Source organism: Notothenia rossii (assembly GCF_949606895.1).
Source record: "Notothenia rossii genome assembly, chromosome: 2".
Lineage (NCBI taxonomy): Eukaryota > Metazoa > Chordata > Actinopteri > Perciformes > Nototheniidae > Notothenia > Notothenia rossii.
In genome coordinates this window covers 89,958,847-89,977,623 of record NC_136904.1, presented here as the reverse complement: position 1 = coordinate 89,977,623, position 18,777 = coordinate 89,958,847, and the positions used below count along the sequence as shown (strand labels likewise).

The following is an 18,777-nucleotide window of genomic DNA, read 5'->3' as shown; positions in this document are numbered from 1 at the left end:
TTCATACAATAATTAATATAAATGAATGTGGTGCATGTGTTTGTCTTGTTCCGATTAAATAAGGCATCATTAAAATACACCACACACTCACACACATAGCTGTCTCATCAAAAATGTCAATTACAACCATTCAACTGACAACAAGGTCAAGCTGTGTATCATAAAGTAGACTTAAAAAAAACGGACGACAAAGAAAAATAATAAAAGCAGTTGCATGAACGACCCCATTTCCACTCAGCAGATATGAATGTAATGTAGGCCAGCATGTTTACAAAGAAACTGAACAGACTGAACTGTGAATCAGATCAAAGACTGGGAAACAGGAAGGATGAATAATCAGTTCACAAAAACAAATTCCCATTCTGTCTTCAAACACAGCGGCGCCACTAAACCATCACTTCAACATCTTCCAGCACACCATGAGAAAAAGCTACTGTCATTCAGAGCCCAGGTCACATGATCCTCTCGGGGGATGGAGAGGTTGAGGCTGCATCACCCAAAGCTTTGACAACTGGCTGTCATTGTCACCTCCCCCCCCCCCCCCCCCCCCCCCCTTCATGCACTCCTCCCTCCCAGGAGTGCTGCATGACTGACAGGGACCCTCCCTTTTTCCCATGCATGCTCCTGCTGCAAAAACTGATCCAACTTTGACTAGATCTGATGATATGAAGATATTCAAAGACTCTCGCAGGGCAACGGATTACATGTACTTGTTGTTAAATACCGACTATGTGCAACAATATATATATACTGTATATATATGCCGTTAATAACTGTGCAATATATACCTGGCTGCTACATCCTCAGAACTGTTAAAGGATGTGTTTTTTCTAAATGTATGTTTACAAAAATAATTGTAACTTTTTTTATTATATCTGTTTTCTAGCTATAATATATATATATTTTTTTATATATTTATATGCGTGTTGCTTAGGTAACATTAATCTGTCTTTGGCTCTTTTCTGCTGTAAAAATGTACATTTCCCCTCTGTGGATTCTGATGACATGATCGGGATACAAAAAAAGTTACATTAAAAGATAATATTACTGGTAGATTTAAAAAATGGGGGATTACCAGCAGGATTACAGTGTTCCTAAAAACCTAAAAATATCATATAGTGTGTCTTAAAGGATCAGATGTTATCTCTTCTCTGTCAGCTGTTCTGTTCTGTGGGATAATACTTTACGTGTGAATCTATACTTCTACTGCCTGGATCTTCTTTATGGTTTTCACTTTCTTTGCTTCATTTGTTCTGTTTTTAATTCATCAGGTGAACCTATACGTTCATAACATAGTGTGTGTTTGAGCTTAACTGTGTGTTAAACTAAAACGGAAAAGCATTTTCTGTCAGCTCAGATTTTATTTCTGCTTTTTTAAACTGTAGTATGTGCTCATGTGTTTCAGTGTTGGTGTAAAGACGGAATATGCTTCATGAAAGGCAGGTTCTCCTATCAATGAAAGCAGAGGACACATCAGGCTGCCGATTACAGTGTTTTAAAGATAACTAATAATTGTATTGGAATATATTTTTAAAGTAACCCTCCTTTCCTCTGAATTGTGTTGAGCTCCACTTCTCCTCTCTTAGCCCCGCCTTACAGAATAACTCCGCTCTGACAATCCCACTGAAACTGAGAGGCTTTCCAGAGAGGGAAAGAGAAATTGGTTATCGGCGCCGACTGAAGTGACCCATTTATTTATTTTATTCTTCCCCTCTCTTTCCGGGGAGCGTTTAAATCACTGAGCCTATTCCCTGCCGTTCCGCCTCGTTTCACACATCCTCACAAGTGTTTCTGAGCAGGCTGTGAACACTGTCTTATTACTGTGTGTGTGTGTGTGTGTGTGTGTGTGTGTGTGTGTGTGTGTGTGTGTGTGTGTGTGTGTGTGTGTGTGTGTCTTTCAGATCCTACACAGCGGTAGAAGGGGTGATAATAATGTGCTTCTTGGTTTTTGACACCTCCATTGTTCCCTACAGACATGAAGTCTCACACTTCTGTCTTTCTGATCCAGCTGTGTTTGTATGTGTGTGTGTGTGTGTGTGTGTGTGTGTGTGTGTGTGTGTGTGTGTGTGTGTGTGTGTGTGTGTGTGTGTGTGTGTATGTACGCCTCAATTGTATCTCCTGAAATGTCATCACTTTACGTTCATAAATATTCATTGTGTCTGTGGTTCCATCACAACAGATTTATTAAAAAAGAGTAAACACATTTTGCTCTCTGTCACCAGAATCGCTCCTGTATCCGTGAGGGAAAACCGACTGAAAGCAAAACATTCCAGCGTAAGAAAAATAAAGATTTTCAACAACAACTTGGGTGCAGTCTGTCAAAGAGCTGAACACTACCATATACACTCTGTCAGGTAGCACGGCGGTTTGAGTAAACAACATTTAACACCCTGAAAACCAACATGGCATGGAAATGTTTTCCCTCCCGGCGCTGTGTGCTGTGTCTCCACAGGTGTCTATCTGAAGCTCTGTGCCACAAAGACAGACTAACGTTAGCACAGCTGGAAGAAACAGCTGGAGACCTGCAGAGCTCACAGTGACGCCAGGACTGGAACGGTCACAGACATGCATTTAAAGAGGTCATATTATGCTAATAGTTAGGTTCATATTTGTATTTAGTGTCTCTACTGGAACATGTCTCCATGCTTTAATGTTCAAAAAGCTCTTTATTTCCTTATACTGTCTGTGCTGCAGCACCTCTTTTCACCCTCTGTCTGAAACCAGAGCCCAGTCTGCTCTGATTGGTTAGCTCTTTTGTGATTGGTCAACTGCTTGGAGATGTCCCGCCCCTTAGCCTATCTTCATAATCTGTTTGAGTGTTAATAGAAGCACGAGTTTGACATGGTGAAGTTCTTTTGTATTGGCCAAAACAGGTGGGATTTCTGTCTGCTAGAGGAGATGGGTTTGTTGTTGCACTCCTTTTATAAACTACATTTTAAATCAGCTATTCCAAAAAAGTAAGGCAGATCAAGATGAGAAAGCAAATAATTAAAGGTCCCCTATCATACTGTTTTTCATCAATATATTATAGGTCTCCGATATATACAGATATACAGATATATACTGAAACAGAAAACAGATCATTGCAGCATTACCCATAATCCCCTCTGTTTCAGCCCTGTTTCCAAAGTGCTGATTCTCTCTCTGCTCCTTTAGATGAAAATAAGGAGCCCCTCCCCACGCCCCTCTGAGAGAGATTTGGTTACAAAGAACACAATGGTGCTCTAGGAGGAGATTCAGGTGATAAGGTGGGGGGGGGGGGGTTACCTTGGTTGCTGATTGGCTAATGGTTACACAAGCCAAAACATCGTTATGACATCATAAAGTGTCCAAAATCTGATCAGCTCATTTTCAGACAGGTTTTTATAGAAATGGATCAGGACAAAAAGAGAGAGAATCTTTGTTCCTGAAACTTTCAGAGTCTTTTTCCACAGAGGGGACACATGGTGATGTAGAAGAGACATGGAGAAGAGGGGACACATGTTGATGTAGAAGAGACATGAAGAAGAGGGGACGCATGTTGATGTAGAAGAGACATGAAGAAGAGGGGACACATGTTGATGTAGAAGAGACATGGAGAAGAGGGGACACATGTTGATGCAGAAGAGACATGGAGAAGAGGGGACACATGTTGATGCAGAAGAGACATGAAGAAGAGGGGACACATGTTGATGTAGAAGAGACATGAAGAAGAGGGGACACATGTTGATGTAGAAGAGACATGGAGAAGAGGGGACACATGTTGATGTAGAAGAGACATGAAGAAGAGGGGACACATGTTGATGTAAAAGAGACATGAAGAAGAGGGGACACATGTTGATGTAGAAGAGACATGAAGAAGAGGGGACACATGTTGATGTAGAAGAGACATGAAGAAGAGGGGACACATGTTGATGTAGAAGAGACATGGAGAAGAGGGGACACATGTTGATGTAGAAGAGACATGAAGAAGAGGGGACACATGTTGATGTAGAAGAGACATGAAGAAGAGGGGACACATGTTGATGGAGAAGAGACATGAAGAAGAGGGGACACATGTTGATGTAGAATAGACATGAAGGAGAGGGGACACATGTTGATGTAGAAGAGACATGAAGAAGAGGGGACACATGTTGATGTAGAAGAGACATGAAGAAGAGGGGACACATGTTGATGTAGAAGAGACATGAAGAAGAGGGGACACATGTTGATGTAGAAGAGACATGGAGAAGTGAATTTTGCACAATAGGTGATCTTAACACAAAATGTATTGTTACTCAAGTCCAAGGAAGGCTTTGTTGGCTATAAATTGGAGGCTGTATGTGTGTGTGTGTGTGTGCGCGTGCGTGCGTGCGTGCGTGCGTGCGTGCGTGCGTGTGTGTGTGTGTGTTTGAGTGCACCGCTGTGTTTGCCATTCAGCATGAGACAGGAAATGGCCGCCTGTTGTCCACACACTGTGTCAGCATGAGGTCTGGCCTCAAACACCGACGGCTGCTGTGATAGTTCACTTTCTACAACAGTGGGTCTAAGGAGTCTAACAGTGAAATACATCCGACTGGTGTCTCTTTTATTAGCCCCCAGAGCCACTATTACAACAGCTTGTTACAACAGAGCCCTGCAGAGGGAACAGAAGGAGCGGAGAGTAAATGGAGAGCAGTGAGGGGAGGTGAAGAGGCTCCAGGTGATGACACAGCGCAGGAAGTCATCCTCAGCATCAAATGCAAAGTGTGCACGTTCCCTGGCTGTATTTTCAAAAGTCACATCGTTCCATTTCCATGACATTCAGCTCGTGTCGCTCCTAGTTTGAAGGATAATCATCAATCTATTTTGGGGAATCAAACATGTAACTTTGGGGAGATTGTTATAAAACGTTTGCTAGTCACAGAAGCACCTTCTGCAGTTTAATCCACTTTTTCACCGACTGTGGAAACAGCAACATTAAGATGAGAACATCTAGACATATTTGAGAAAATCCTTGACTTCCAAACAGCCTAAGCTTGTGAACAGTGATGATGAAGTAAGAAAGTAAGTGGGTAAGTAAGTCAGTAAGTAAATAACTAAGCAAGTAAGTGAGTAAATAACTAAGCAAGTAAGTAAGTCAGTAAGTAAATAACTAAGCAAGTAAGTCAGTAAGTAAGTAAATAAGCAAGTAAGTAAGTAAGTAAGTAAGCAAATAACTAAGCAAGTAAGTAAGTCAGTAAGTAAGTAAGTAAATAACTAAGCCAGTAAGTAATTAAATAACTAAGTAAGTAAGTAAATAACTAAGCAAGTAAGTCAGTAAGTAAGTAAATAAGCAAGTAAGTAAGTAATTAAATAACTAAGCAAGTAAGTAAGTCAGTAAGTAAATAACTAAGCAAGTAAGTAAGTCAGTAAGTAAGTAAGTAAATAACTAAGTAAGTAAGTAAATAACTAAGCAAGTAAGTCAGTAAGTAAGTAAATAAGCAAGTAAGTAAGTAATTAAATAACTAAGCAAGTAAGAAAGCAAATAACTAAGCAAGTAAGTAAGTCAGTAAGTAAATAACTAAGCAAGTAAGTAAGTAAATAAGCAAGTAAGTAAGTCAGTAAGTAAATAACTAAGCAAGTAAGTCAGTAAGTAAATAACTAAGCAAGTAAGTCAGTCAGTAAGTAAGTAAGTAAATAACTAAGCCAGTAAGTAAGTCAGTAAGTAAGTAAGTAAATAACTAAGCAAGTAAGTAAGTAAATAAGCAAGTAAGTAAGTCAGTAAGTAAATAACTAAGCCAGTAAGTAAGTCAGTAAGTAAGTAAGTAAATAACTAAGCCAGTAAGTAAGCAAATAACGAAGTAAGTAAGTAAATAAGCAAGTAAGTAAGTAATTAAATAACTAAGCAAGTAAGTAAGTCAGTAAGTAAATAACTAAGCAAGTAAGTAAGTCAGTAAGTAAGTAAGTAAATAACTAAGTAAGTAAGTAAATAACTAAGCAAGTAAGTCAGTAAGTAAGTAAATAAGCAAGTAAGTAAGTAATTAAATAACTAAGCAAGTAAGAAAGCAAATAACTAAGCAAGTAAGTAAGTCAGTAAGTAAGTAAGTAAATAACTAAGCCAGTAAGTAAGCAAATAACGAAGTAAGTAAGTAAATAAGCAAGTAAGTAAGTAATTAAATAACTAAGCAAGTAAGTAAGTCAGTAAGTAAATAACTAAGCAAGTAAGTAAGTCAGTAAGTAAGTAAGTAAATAACTAAGTAAGTAAGTAAATAACTAAGCAAGTAAGTCAGTAAGTAAGTAAATAAGCAAGTAAGTAAGTAATTAAATAACTAAGCAAGTAAGAAAGCAAATAACTAAGTAAGTAAGTAAATAAGCAAGTAAGTAAGTAATTAAATAACTAAGCAAGTAAGTAAGTAAGTCAGTAAGTAAATAACTAAGCAAGTAAGTAAGTCAGTAAGTAAGTAAGTAAATAACTAAGCAAGTAAGTAAGTCAGTAAGTAAATAACTAAGCAAGTAAGTAAGTAAATAAGCAAGTAAGTAAGTCAGTAAGTAAATAACTAAGCAAGTAAGTCAGTAAGTAAATAACTAAGCAAGTAAGTCAGTCAGTAAGTAAGTAAGTAAATAACTAAGCCAGTAAGTAAGTCAGTAAGTAAGTAAGTAAATAACTAAGCAAGTAAGTAAGTAAATAAGCAAGTAAGTAAGTCAGTAAGTAAATAACTAAGCCAGTAAGTAAGTCAGTAAGTAAGTAAGTAAATAACTAAGCCAGTAAGTAAGCAAATAACGAAGTAAGTAAGTAAATAAGCAAGTAAGTAAGTAATTAAATAACTAAGCAAGTAAGTAAGTCAGTAAGTAAATAACTAAGCAAGTAAGTAAGTCAGTAAGTAAGTAAGTAAATAACTAAGTAAGTAAGTAAATAACTAAGCAAGTAAGTCAGTAAGTAAGTAAATAAGCAAGTAAGTAAGTAATTAAATAACTAAGCAAGTAAGAAAGCAAATAACTAAGCAAGTAAGTAAGTCAGTAAGTAAGTAAGTAAATAACTAAGCCAGTAAGTAAGCAAATAACGAAGTAAGTAAGTAAATAAGCAAGTAAGTAAGTAATTAAATAACTAAGCAAGTAAGTAAGTCAGTAAGTAAATAACTAAGCAAGTAAGTAAGTCAGTAAGTAAGTAAGTAAATAACTAAGTAAGTAAGTAAATAACTAAGCAAGTAAGTCAGTAAGTAAGTAAATAAGCAAGTAAGTAAGTAATTAAATAACTAAGCAAGTAAGAAAGCAAATAACTAAGTAAGTAAGTAAATAAGCAAGTAAGTAAGTAATTAAATAACTAAGCAAGTAAGTAAGTAAGTCAGTAAGTAAATAACTAAGCAAGTAAGTAAGTCAGTAAGTAAGTAAGTAAATAACTAAGCAAGTAAGTCAGTAAGTAAGTAAATAAGCAAGTAAGTAAGTAATTAAATAACTAAGCAAGTAAGAAAGCAAATAACTAAGCAAGTAAGTAAGTCAGTAAGTAAATAACTAAGTAAGTAAGTAAATAACTAAGCAAGTAAGTCAGTAAGTAAGTAAATAAGCAAGTAAGTAAGTAATTAAATAACTAAGCAAGTAAGAAAGCAAATAACTAAGCAAGTAAGTAAGTCAGTAAGTAAATAACTAAGCAAGTAAGTAAGTAAATAACTAAGCAAGTAAGTCAGTAAGTAAATAACTAAGCAAGTAAGTAAGTAAATAAGCAAGTAAGTAAGTCAGTAAGTAAATAACTAAGCAAGTAAGTCAGTCAGTAAGTAAGTAAGTAAATAACTAAGCCAGTAAGTAAGCAAATAACGAAGTAAGTAAGTAAATAAGCAAGTAAGTAAGTAATTAAATAACTAAGCAAGTAAGTAAGTCAGTAAGTAAATAACTAAGCAAGTAAGTAAGTCAGTAAGTAAGTAAGTAAATAACTAAGCCAGTAAGTAAGCAAATAACGAAGTAAGTAAGTAAATAAGCAAGTAAGTAAGTAATTAAATAACTAAGCAAGTAAGTAAGTCAGTAAGTAAATAACTAAGCAAGTAAGTAAGTCAGTAAGTAAGTAAGTAAATAACTAAGTAAGTAAGTAAATAACTAAGCAAGTAAGTCAGTAAGTAAATAACTAAGCAAGTAAGTAAGTAAATAACTAAGCAAGTAAGTAAGTAAGTAAATAACTAAGCCAGTAAGTAAGTCAGTAAGTAAGTAAGTAAATAACTAAGCAAGTAAGTAAGTAAATAAGCAAGTAAGTAAGTCAGTAAGTAAATAACTAAGCCAGTAAGTAAGTCAGTAAGTAAGTAAGTAAATAACTAAGCCAGTAAGTAAGCAAATAACGAAGTAAGTAAGTAAATAACTAAGCAAGTAAGTAATTAAATAACTAAGCAACTAAGTAAGTAAATAACTAAACAAGTAAGTAAGTAAATAACTAAGCAAGTAAGTAAGTAAGTAAATAACTAAGCAAGTAAGTAAGTAAGTAAATAACTAAGCAAGTAAGTAAGTAAATAACTAAGCAAGTAAGTAAGTCAGTAATTAAATAACTAAGCAAGTAAGTAAGTAAATAACTAAGCAAGTAAGTAAGTAAATAACTAAGCAAGTAAGTAAGTAAATAACTAAGCAAGTAAGTAAGTAAATAACTAAGCAAGTAAGTAAGTAAATAACTAAGCAAGTAAGTAAGTAAGTAATTAAATAACTAAGCAAGTAAGTAAGTAAATAACTAAGCAAGTAAGTAAATAACTAAGCAAGTAAGTAAGTAAATAACTAAGCAAGTAAGTAAGTCAGTAATTAAATAACTAAGCAAGTAAGTAAGTAAATAACTAAGCAAGTAAGTAAGTAAATAACTAAGCAAGTAAGTAAGTAAATAACTAAGCAAGTAAGTAAGTAAATAACTAAGCAAGTAAGTAAGTAAATAACTAAGCAAGTAAGTAAGTAAATAACTAAGCAAGTAAGTAAGTAAGTAATTAAATAACTAAGCAAGTAAGTAAGTAAATAACTAAGCAAGTAATTAAATAACTAAGCAAGTAAGTAAGTAAATAACTAAGCAAGTAAGTAAGTAAATAACTAAGCAAGTAAGTAAGTAAGTAAATAACTAAGCAAGTAAGTAAGTAAATAACTAAGCAAGTAAGTAAGTCAGTAATTAAATAACTAAGCAAGTAAGTAAGTAAATAACTAAGCAAGTAAGTAAGTAAATAACTAAGCAAGTAAGTAAGTAAATAACTAAGCAAGTAAGTAAGTAAATAACTAAGCAAGTAAGTAAGTAAGTAATTAAATAACTAAGCAAGTAAGTAAGTAAATAACTAAGCAAGTAAGTAAGTAAATAACTAAGCAAGTAAGTAAGTCAGTAATTAAATAACTAAGCAAGTAAGTAAGTAAATAACTAAGCAAGTAAGTAAGTAAATAACTAGGCAAGTAAGTAAGTCAGTAATTAAATAACTAAGCAAGTAAGTAAGTAAATAACTAAGCAAGTAAGTAAGTAAATAACTAAGCAAGTAAGTAAGTCAGTAATTAAATAACTAAGCAAGTAAGTAAGTAAATAACTAAGCAAGTAAGTAAGTAAATAACTAAGCAAGTAAGTAAGTAAATAACTAAGCAAGTAAGTAAGTAAATAACTAAGCAAGTAAGTAAGTAAGTAATTAAATAACTAAGCAAGTAAGTAAGTAAATAACTAAGCAAGTAAGTAAGTAAATAACTAAGCAAGTAAGTAAGTCAGTAATTAAATAACTAAGCAAGTAAGTAAGTAAATAACTAAGCAACTAAGTAAGTAAATAACTAAGCAAGTAAGTAAGTAAGTAAATAACTAAGCAAGTAAGTAAGTCAGTAATTAAATAACTAAGCAAGTAAGTAAGTAAATAACTAAGCAAGTAAGTAAGTAAATAACTAAGCAACTAAGTAAGTAAATAACTAAACAAGTAAGTAAGTAAATAACTAAGCAAGTAAGTAAGTAAGTAAGTAAATAACTAAGCAAGTAAGTAAGTCAGTAAGTAATTAGAGTAACAGTACAGTAATGTCTTTAAAACGTTCCTAATACGAAAAGTAATTGTCTTGAAGTAAGTAAATACCTGGGAGGTTTCATGATGGTATCTGTTATTATTTAAAAAGTGTTACCCTATTTACTTTGAGTTACTCCCGTTAATGAACTCTATTTGTTTTACATGTCAGCGTTTGGCAAAGTTATATTTGGATGCACCAGAATCTATATCATCAGAGTAACAACAAACCTCATCTGTTACCTGTCTGTCTGCTGTTACCTGTCTGTCTGCAGTTACCTGTCTGCTGTTACCTGTCTGCCTGCTGTTACCTGTCTGTCTGCTGTTACTGTTACCTGTCTGTCTGCTGTTACGTGTCTGTCTGCTGTTACCTGTCTGTCTGCAGTTACCTGTCTGCTGTTACCTGTCTGTCTGCTGTTACCTGTCTGTCTGCCTCTCAGTTATTAATCCTGCAGATTCATTTTATCCCGCTGAAAGTCTATCCCATAAATCTCCAATCCTCGCAGCGTGATCTGGGCTCAGCGGCGGCTCATTGATTGGGATGCTTATCCGCAGTGTCTTACATAAGAAGACCTGACGGCCATTATCCTTACAGATTCCTGCAGAGAAACATGCTGTCCGTTTGCTAACGAGACCTCCTGCACAGAAACGATCAAAGCACTGGATTTCAGGCTTAAAGACAAATATTTACTGTCGTTTTCAGGTGCATTTTTGGTGATAAGTGGATACAATTATTACAATGAATAAGTAATCAGTCATTTAAAATTAAATCACTTAATTTTTCAGATCTTATCCGGAATAAATACCAATAATTTGATTTCTTTACTTTATTTGATACTGTGACAAATCAAAGCTTTTAGTTCACTTCAAGCTCTGAGAACGAATACGATCAAAATACTGTATTTCGGGCAAAAACACAATTAGTTTTCAGCAAAAACACCAAGAAATTATTTGCTTTTCTTGACTTTATATCAAAAACTTTTTTGCCTTTTTATTATTTTTGCTAAACCAACAAAGTACACACTCTTAAGACGTAACTATAAGCTCTTAAAACATGACAATATGGATATTCGTCATCATGTTTGATATCTTCCGTTAAACGATTAACTGGACAAACAATGAGACTTGTGATGCGCGCGCACACGCACACACACACACACACACACACACACACACACACACACACACACACACACACACACACACACACACACACACACACACACACACACACACACACACACACACACACACACACACACACACACACACACACACACACACACACACACACACACACACACACACACAGTAAGGATGAGGACAAAAACAAGGAAATGGGGAGTTAAAGTGTTGACTGGAGGTAGACCTCTTTTCTTTTTTATCTCCAGAAGCTTGAAGCGCAACAGGTGTAATAAAACCAAATTGTTGTATAAAGCCTCTCATGTGGAAGTCTGATAAACTGCCTCAAATGATGTCACTTAAGTCAACTTCGGTTGGATATTAAGAGTTAATACGTTTTAAAGTTATCAGCATGCATTGTGGGTAATGTAGGCGCCAGGTTTTTGAAGGCAAAGAAGTAGAAAAAAGAGATATAAAATGAAAGATTAATACATTAAAAAAATAGAATAAAACTCTTTATATAAACACAGGAAATTCAAGTGAGAATGTGCAATCAAACAATTAAATAAAAAAGAATAAATATATCAACATATATCATAAGCAGTTAAAGTAAAACATTTCAATAAATGATAAGGTAAAAAATTATAATAAATGTTAAATAAATATAAAAAGTAACACTGTGTACCTGTTTACTACAATGTACAGAAGTAAGGCAGATACATCACGAGTAATGTCTTAGGAGGTCAATGCTGAATTGGCACAGCAATCTTTTAATGCAGCATTGCCAACAAGAATAGGGAAATATTGAAAATTAGCCAATTTATACACAAGAAAAACGTTTTAAAACAAAAATAAATATGTGGATCTGAGATACTTAGTTGAATCAGGGCATAAAAAACAGCTAATGTAGCAATTCATGTTGTTCGCCCACTTTAGGAGCTACTGTACAAGGTTGGAATTCAAGTCTTTCCCATTTTTACTCCCCGACTTCCACCCTTAAGTGAATGCAGCATTACGGTTCATTACGAGTGTAAAACATGCGGCGCTGGAGGAGATACTTTAGGGGAGAGGGTTGTAAAGTGACTGAAAAAAACCCAGCTTCTTACTGGAGAGTTTCTTCAAAGGAAACATTTCCATTTTTCCTCTCTTAGACACACACACACACACACACACACACACACACACACACACACACACACACACACACACACACACACACACACACACACACACACACACACACACACACACACACACACACACACACACACACACACACACACACACACACACACACACACACACACACACACACACACACACACACACACACACACACACACACACACACACACACACACACAGTAAGGATGAGGACAAAAACAAGGAAATGGGGAGTTAAAGTGTTGACTGGAGGTAGACCTCTTTTCTTTTTTATCTCCAGAAGCTTGTAGTGCAACAGGTGTAATAAAACCAAATAGTTGTATAAAGCCTCTCATGTGGAAGTCTGATAAACTGCCTCAAATGATGTCAATTAAGTCAACTTTGGTTGGATATTAAGAGTTAATACGTTTTAAAGTTATCAGCGTGCATTGTGGGTAATGTAGGCGAAATAATAAAAAAAAAAGAGATATAAAATGAAAGATTAATACATTAAAAAAATAGAATAAAACTGTTGATATAAACACAGAAAATTCAAGTGAGAATGTGCAATAAAACAATTAAATAAAAAAGAATAAATATATCAACATATATCATAAGCAGTTCAAGTAAAACATTTCAATAAATGATAAATAAATATAAAAAGTAAAACTGTGTACCTGTTTACTACAATGTACAGAAGTAAGGCAGATACATCACGAGTAATGTCTTAGGAGGTCAATGCTGAATTGGCACAGCCATCTTTTAAAGCAGCATTGCCAACAAGAATAGGGAAATATTGAAAATTAGCCAATTTATACACAAGAAAACGGTTTTACAACAAAAATAAATATGTGGATCTGAGATACTTAGTTGAATCAGGACATAAAAAACAACTAGTGTAGCAATTCATGTTGTTCGCCCACTTTAGGAGCTACTGTACAAGGTTGGAATTCAAGTCTTTCCCATTTTTACTCCCCGACTTCCACCCTTAAGTGAATGCAGCATTACGGTTCATTACGAGTGTAAAACATGCGGCGCTGGAGGAGATACTTTAGGGGAGAGGGTTGTAAAGTGACTGAAAAAAACCCAGCTTCTTACTGGAGAGTTTCTTCAAAGGAAACATTTCCATTTTTCCTCTCTTAGACACACACACACACACACACACACACACACACACACACACACACACACACACACACACACACACACACACACACACACACACACACACACACACACACACACACACACACACACACACACACACACACACACACACACACACACACACACACACACACAGTAAGGATGAGGACAAAAACAAGGAAACGGGGAGTTAAAGTGTTGACTGGAGGTAGATCTCTTTTCTTTTTTATCTCCAGAAGCTTGTAGTGCAACAGGTGTAATAAAACCAAATAGTTGTATAAAGCCTCTCATGTGGAAGTCTGATAAACTGCCTCAAATGATGTCACTTAAGTCAACTTCGGTTGGATATTAAGAGTTAATACGTTTTAAAGTTATCAGCGTGCATTGTGGGTAATGTAGGCGCCAGGTTTTTGAAGGCAAAGAAGTAGAAAAAAGAGATATAAAATGAAAGATAAATACATTAAAAAAAATAGAATAAAACTCTGTATATAAACACAGGAAATTCAAGTGAGAATGTGCAATAAAACAATTCAATAAAAAAGAATAAATATATCAATATATATCATGAGCAGTTAAAGTAAAACATTTGAATAAATGATAAGGTAAGAAATAATAATAAATGTTAAATAAATATAAAAAGTAAAACTGTGTACCTGTTTACTACAATGTAGAGAAGTAAGGCAGATACATCACGAGTAATGTCTTTGGAGGTCAATGCTGAATTGGCACAGCAATCTTTTAATGCAGCATTGCCAACAAGAATAGGGAAATACTGAAAATTAGCCAATTTATACACAAGAAAAACGTTTTAAAACAAAAATAAATATGTGGATCTGAGATACTTAGTTGAATCAGGGCATAAAAAACAGCTAATGTAGCAATTCATGTTGTTCGCCCACTTTAGGAGCTACTGTACAAGGTTGGAATTCAAGTCTTTCCCATTTTTACTCCCCGACTTCCACCCTTAAGTGAATGCAGCATTACGGTTCATTACGAGTGTAAAACATGCGGCGCTGGAGGAGATACTTTAGGGGAGAGGGTTGTAAAGTGACTGAAAAAAAACCAGCTTCTTACTGGAGAGTTTCTTCAAAGGAAACATTTCCATTTTTCCTCTCTTAGACGCACGCACGCACGCACACACACACACACACACACACACACACACACACACACACACACACACACACACACACACACACACACACACACACACACACACACACACACACACACACACACACACACACACACACACACACACACACACACACACACACACACACACACACACACACACACACACACACACACACACACACACACACACACACACCTTAGTGTTTCCCATTAGCCAGAGAAATGTGGGTTAATGAGGCACCACCCGGGGCTCCGTCAGCTACACCTCCACCGCCAGTCTCTTAAGAAGAGGAGGGGGCGAGGGGGGGGGGGGCAAGAGAGAGTGGGCGGGGGCCACGAGACACCGAGCACCGGAAACTTCAAAGGTGGAAGTATGAAAGAGTGCAGTAATTAGGGAAAATGACTATGTGTGTCACTGTGTGTGTGTGTGTGAGTGTGAGTGTGAGTGTGAGTGTGAGTGTGAGTGTGAGTGTGTGTGTGTGTGTGTGTGTGTGTGTGTGTGTGTGTGTGTGTGTGTGTGTGTGTGTGTGTGTGTGTGTGTGTGTCTCAGGGGAGGTTGGATAGAGTTGTACAGTAGAGGCGGTTTACTACGTCTTTGAAGGCATCAGAAGATATTTTGAGCTGCGGAGCAAAAATGTAAATGAAGACACTGTGCATGGCTGTGTGTTGGGAAGGAGCAGGAAGCAGCTTTAAAGAGGCCCTGTTGTGCTTTTTGGAGTGTTCCCTTCCCTGTAGTGTGTTATGAAGGTTTGTGTGCATGTGAATGGTCTGCAAAGGCTAAAATCCCTGTGATCTCTCCAGAGGGAGTTTCTCTCCCACACACTCCCCCCTGTCTGAAACACCTCAATCAGTGCTGCCGTTAGCTTGAGTTACGTTGCGGTCTCTGCAGTTCCAGCTGTTGACGCAGTGGAAAGGACTATTTTTTCTTAGCGGAAGCAATACGTCAATCATTTTCAAATCAATATTGTGAGTTAAGTCCATGCTTTGTTTCGTATGTACCCTTGAAATAAGCAGGTTAACGACCGCTTCGCTGCACATTATCCCTTACTTGCTATTATTTCCCAGATAGATAACTTTCCTTGTAAGATAGCATCTTATCATAAACCACTGTGCAGTGTTTTTGCATATTTTAAAAGTGGTTCTTCAGAAGTGACTGGATCACATTTCAGTTACCTGAAGGTCCCTGGAAACACAGTACTACAAAAACATGTAAACAACATCTGGCTGAGGGTTATATTAACATATTCATTTGGTTACATTGCAACTTAAATATTGAAATCAGTACATGTAACTCTTCCTTTCCCTATGTGCATGAGGCTGCGACATGAAAACAAGCCACAGATGGTTCTGTGTGGGTTAGCGAGGCTGGGTGTTGATCATAGACGGCAGGATAGCTGGGACTCTTTGTACAAGCTAATAGAAATTGATTTTAATTAAAAAAGGATGGCTTTGTTAGGTGTGTGTTACTGGGAACAAAAGGTCCATCTTCAACTTCATGTCTTGAAGAGGCGGTTAAATACACGAGAAGAGCTGCGGCTAATGAGTATTTGAAATGTCCAACAATCTGTCAATTATTTTCCTGTCGAATTGATTACATATTGTGTCTGTAAAATGTTAGATAAAGTGGTGGAAAATGTTAATCAATGTTACCAAAAGATGATGATGTCTTGCATTGTCCAAAACTCTACAAGATATTTAGTTAAATGTCACAGAGGAGGAAAGGAATCGGGGGAAGAAAATCACATTTAAGAAGTAGGTATCAGACGATTTGGAGTTTCTCATCAGATGAATAACTGCAACTGGTTTACTTAATAGTTTGGAATAATAAAATAGCTGGCAAATAAACAATTCATATTTGCCGCAATGCCCCAGTAAAAGATAGTGGTGAAGAAGAATGCTGTCAAGGGAACATGGATGTGAAAGAAATGATAAAAAACAAAGTCAAACATAAGCATTTGATAACATATTGTATACGCACAAATGCAAACAGAATAGATTTGACAGAACTCCATAAGGACATGTTTCAACTTAAATGTCCCATGTCATGCTTTTCCGGTTATCACCCATCCCCTTGTGTGTTATGAAGGTTTTTCTGCATGTAAACGGTCTGCAGAGTCAAACCCCCTCAAAGTACACCCTGTAGCGAGTAAAACTCTAACACAGAAAAGACCTGTCTATGCTGCCCCAGAACGCCTCGTTGGACATTTCTCTTTTTCCATTGTTTGCTTCCTGCGTTCTGTGACGTGTGAACACCCAAATCAACAACAAATGACCGGATCCTTGGAGCACCTCAAACACCAGGATCCCTTGGCTAACTAACAGGAAGTCCCCATTGACTTGCATAGAGCTTCCTGGACGCTGGTAATAGACGAGTTGGGATGGCGGAGGAATGCTTTCCGCAGACCCATTCTCACAGCGTTAGAAACCTTTTTCTTTCTCAATATCAAGCCACACTTATTGTCTTGACTTCGGCTGCGAGTGTTTGTGTGCTCAGGATGAGTTTCGCTTGTTCTCGCTGTATCGCTGTAAACCTGTCCGCTCCTCACAGCAGCAACGAGCTTGCAAGGTCCCGACCAATCAGAGCACACTTGGCTCACAGGGAGGGGGGCAGGAGCTCCAACAAGCCGTTTAGGACAGAGAGTGAATACACATACTATACAGAGATGTTGTATTGGATTTTAGAAAATTGCACAATTTAAATCTATTCGAGTAGACCTCAACAATGGAATTATGATCAGTAGAAATGGCCATGACATGGGACCTTTAAATATGAACATCAGTACTCGACCCTGTGGTCTCTCCATATCCGCTGTAATCCTGGTCTTTATTTACATTTTGAGTATTTTACAGAAGCTACATGCTCGGTTTAAAATAATGGAAGCTGTGTCAAGTCTTACAACACTCCACTAAAGTGAAAGGCCCTTAAAAAGGTTAAAAACTATTAACAAATGTCCTCATATAAAGTTTAGTCTTGAGCACCTACAGTACAAACTGCCTCATTCACATTTCATGTGTTTGGAGGTGGAGATGTGTTTTTGCAGATGAATTATACAGACAGCAGATGACCGGAGAGCAAACCCCCTTCCTTCTTTTGCATGAGCTTTTTCCATGAGCCGCTCTGCGCATATTCAAAGAGGACAAAAGGGACGGTTCAAAGGAGCCAATTCATGCAAATAATGGCCGCAGCTATCATAGGATATGAAGCTTGTAATAAAGATAACGCTCTGGGGAAATACTGAGCTTTGAAGTGAAACAAGGAGGGCCTGATATCCCTCTGAGAAATGCAGGTTATTAAGCTCGATCTATTATCATTTCAAATGGAGAGATATTAAGGTTTATCGTATCATTCATTTATCTTATTACATGTCCTTTATTTGTGCGCAATGGTTTGATTGTAATAGAGAAAGCTGTTTAATGCAAATCTTCCTCAATATAAAAATACAGTCAACCATAGCCGTCATTGTGAGTACATTTGTGTATTATCAAAGTAGACAATCCAACACAAGTCTTTTTGTAGAGCTTTAATAACTTATTGATTTAGCGATTATTCAATCATCAAAAATATCTTTTATGACAAACATCATCTTGTGCTAACTTCACAAATGTCCCTGTTTGCAATTGTATTTCTTTACAAAGGTTACACTTAATATCTTAGAGTATCTATCTTTATATGATTTAGCCTCTAGAACACTTGATGATATTTGAGGACATTTTATAAAACAAAATATCAGTAATGAATTTCCAAACTACTTAAATGTGAGATGATAAAAAATAACATCCCTTCTTTTTATTACCAGAAAACAAAAACCCTAAGTTTTGAGTAACGGCACAACACTTCAAACGAGACCCAGGTGCACACACACACACACACACACACACACACACACACACACACACACACACACACACACACACACACACACACACACACACACACACACACACACACACACACACACACACACACACACACACACACACACACACACACACACACACACACACACACACACACACACACACACACACACACACACACACACACACACACACACACACACACACAGTGGTCAATATCACACGCATATTGGAGTCTGCATGTTGATTGATGAAGCAACAAACCATGTAATTACCCAGTGATCACAGAGGGAAACAAGCCTTGATAAAAAATGACATAATCTCAATAACTCTGCGAGTGTGTGTGTGTGTGTGTGTGTGTGTGTGTGTGTGTGTGTGTGTGTGTGTGTGTGTGTGTGTGTGTCACCCAATCAGCAGAGTGGCTTTCTGTGACACCGCAGTCAGCCTCTCTCCTATCAGCTGATTGAGGGTTTTGGTTCCC

The 18,777-nt window shown here is 36.6% G+C and overlaps 1 protein-coding gene across 3 annotated transcripts in view; it reads right to left on the bottom strand.

The window, feature by feature from the left end:
- Positions 1-18,777, bottom strand: part of arhgef49 (Rho guanine nucleotide exchange factor 49) — a 145,947-nt gene that overhangs the window by 28,958 nt on the left and 98,212 nt on the right. The window lies entirely within an intron of this gene.